Source organism: Lipotes vexillifer, unplaced genomic scaffold, assembly GCF_000442215.2.
Source record: "Lipotes vexillifer unplaced genomic scaffold, Lipotes_vexillifer_v1.1 scaffold33, whole genome shotgun sequence".
Taxonomy (NCBI): Eukaryota; Metazoa; Chordata; class Mammalia; order Artiodactyla; family Lipotidae; genus Lipotes; species Lipotes vexillifer.
Genome location: NW_006791315.1, coordinates 1,080,417 through 1,083,889, shown reverse-complemented (window position 1 = coordinate 1,083,889; position 3,473 = coordinate 1,080,417).

The window sequence follows — 3,473 nt, the reverse complement described above, 5'->3', positions numbered from 1 at the left end:
CGGAGCCTGTGCTCCGCAACGGGAGAGGCCACAACAGTGAGAGGCCCGCGTACTGCAAAACAAAAAAATAATAAAAAAATAAATAAAATAAATAAATTTAAAAAAAAGGTCCCCTTAAAAAAAGTGACCGTGAAAAAATAAATAAATAAAATAAAAGAAGAAGCAGCAGCTATGTAAGATGAGCATAAAAATTAAGGAGATTTCTGAATTTGAAAATTAAGATGCTAGTTAAAATAATGATCAATAAAATGCTAGTTAAAATAATGATAACGGTAATGATCATAACACCTTGCATTTTACAGGACTTCACAATTTACGGAGTAATTTGACACTCCTTGAGATAGGGGTTGAGGTTTGAGCGAAAGCTGTAAGTTGCACTGTGATGGCAGGAGGAGTAGGTGGATGACCTGGACACAGCTGTGTGTCCATCTATAAAGTCCCCACTGAGTGGAGGGATCAAGGGAAACTCACCATGGCTCAGAATCTTCCTTTTAGCCTTTTAAAGCAGAACGTCTAACTTTTCTGTATCCAAGAGTTGACTGGACTCAGGGAAGAGAGTCCAATCTGCTCTTTTATCCATTGGCAATGAGAAATAGCTCTGCAGGCCCACAGGCTCGTGCAGCAGTGTGACGAATACCTCCTCTTCCTCCCAATGGGGACTGAACGGAGAGAACAGCCAGCTCACAGGGTTACTTGTGCGTTAGCCGGGCACCTCCCCTTCAGGCTACAAGGAGGAGACCCATCCAGATTACATTAGACTTAGGGGGGTTTGTGGTCGGGACAATGCCTCAGCTGCCAAACGTGAATCCCAGAACATCCAGAGGCTGAGGGCTCAGAAGTCCAGTGGGGGAGAGAGCGACTTTCACTCCAGCCCTGCTGTGTGCTAGCCGTTGGTCCTTAGTCTTTAATAATGACTAGTCTCAGATCTCAAGGGGCCAGGAGCCTGCTGAGGATACACATAAGTAAATAGGCAATTAGGTTACAAGGGGAGAAGAATTAGAGGAGGGGAGGGGGTTCTTGGAACCCACTGGACACTGGCAGCCACTGCCAACAGAGACACTGAGGTCTGACTGATCAGAAACATTTTGCTAGATGAAGAGAGGGTGAGGGATGACAGAGAGCAGGGCATTCTGAGGAGTTAAATTCAGCATAGGCTGGAAAACAGGGGGCAAAGGCTGGGTGTAGGGAGAGGACTGGGTAGATAAATCAGCCCAGGTAGTAGAAAGAATTACACTGTGTATGAAGGAATGTGGACTTTATCCAGATATACATACGATGAGTAACATCATTTACTGATAAAAGAGAAACTGGTGGCTGGAAACCTGGAGGGATGGAAACTTTTCACTTGTCCACAATTTAAACCTTTTGCATTTTGAACAGTGAAAATTATTACTTATTCAAACCATTCAAAAATAAAAGTGCTTTAAAATATATTTTCAAACCCTCCTACTTACAACAAATCTAGCTGTGTATTAGGCCCTGGGTGAGCAAAACCTACCCTATCAGTTTCTAACCTATGAAGTGTTTTCAACACTTTATATCCCCTCAGAGACACAGCCCATGGGTAGATTCCCAATGTCCAAGATGTATAAACAAATAATTATTATCATAAGCGAAGTGATTGTTATCCTAGAGATATGGGCTTAGAACTTTGAAAGCACAGGTTGGGGGTAGGCAACATACTATGCCTGAAGGCTCGAGGAGGTATCCTGTAAATGGGGTTTTGGTGGGAAGTAACATGTAAACTGGGTTTTGAAGAATGCTTAGGAGCTTTAAAAAATAGAAAAGAGAGGAAGAGCACCTCAAAGAGAAATAGAATTTTCGGAAAAGGCCTGAAATATTCTCGGAGGAAAATAGTTTGGTATGATGATCAGGGCAGCATGGGAAATAGTAGGAGGTGAGGCCATCAGTCAGGATGAGGCCAGATTGTGCAGGCTTTGCATGTTGCACTGGGGAGTATGGATTTCTTTCCCAAAATCTTGTTAAATCCCCAGGGTCAATCTAGGGGGAATGATCAATAAATGTGTGTGGAAAGGAACAGATACTTAATCAACAAGTTGTTTCTCCTGTCTGTTCCTCCTCACTGCCCGTGAGGAAGATGGGCTTATAAGGACCTTGTGCTGATGGTAAACTCATGGGGTCTAGTGTCTGGAGAGGTGAAGGGGTCCAGGTGCAAGTTTAAATACACACCTCTTTCCCAACACTACACTTGAAAAAGAAGTCCAAGTCTTGGCCTCTGAGTATGATGAGAATGTGTGCTTATTGAAGAGACAGAAGTCCACGGGCCTGGGATTTCAAACAGGGCCCGTTTGCAGGGAGATTTTGACTTTCACTTTGCACGAGGAGCTGAGGAAGGGAGCTTGGCTCTGGCTTCCCGCCCTCCTCTGCTCTCCTTCCAGCCTGGAGGGCGGCCCTTTCTCCAGAGGATGACCAATCAGGACTGTGGGAGGTCGCCCACTGGTTGCCTCCATAAACTCTAGAACAGTGCCGCAGGTTAAGGGACAATCTTTGAAAAATAAACAAAATAAACAAATGACCTCAAAGCTTAACTTCTCTGAGAAAATCCACCGTTTACCAAAGAGCTTGTGAGAATGGAGCTGGTAAGGACAAACAAAGCTGAACTTTAGTAAGAAACAGATTTTATGCAGTAACTACTGATGAGCAGGGGAAAGAACTGAGCTGCAGCCCCGTGAATGCAGAGGTGACTGGGTTTTAAAGGGTGAATGAGGCCAGCGGGGGCTCAGGTGAAAACTGACAAGGGTGGGGCAGTGGACCCGGGGTCGGCCAGCCAGTACTGATTACAGTTCAAAGGCATGGCTCTCAGGTCCTTGAGAAAAACACTTCTGAGTTGTAGGAGGTTCATACACATCTGGAAGGGACAGAGGGAGGACTCACAATGGGAAACCCTTTTGAGTAAGTGCTCTAAGTGAGACAGGCTGGGACCTGGGTCCCTTTGCTGCAGTGCTTGCACCTGGACAAACATCTCCTCCAGCGACAAAATACGAAGAAATTATAAGAGACTAAAAATAACTGCGTGCCTGCGCAATTGGGGCAAATTACGAACAAGATACAAAACGACCAAAAACCCAGCAAAAGCAGGGGACCGCACATTCCCCCTGCACACAGCACCACCAAGGGGGTGGGCAGATGACCGAAGCCACGCCCCCAGCCCTACCCCCGGACCCGCCCCTACACTCACCCGCCTCAGGGAGTAAGCAAGGGAACCTGTTTCTTGTTTTCGCTCTCTGGTGCTGCAACTCAAGTCTCAAGAGAGCCTTGCCCGAATTTCTTGCCTGGCCTCTTATCAATTTCTATCGATTAAGGAGGCCAGGAACAAAGGTCCGTTACGGAAGGAAAGGGGGTGAGAGGCCGGTCCTGGAGGTTGGCTGGAACAGTGAAATCTCCCGGCAGCAGGGAGCTTTCTCAGGCAGGCTTTTTTTTTTTTTTTTTTTTTTTTTTTTTTTTTTTTTTTT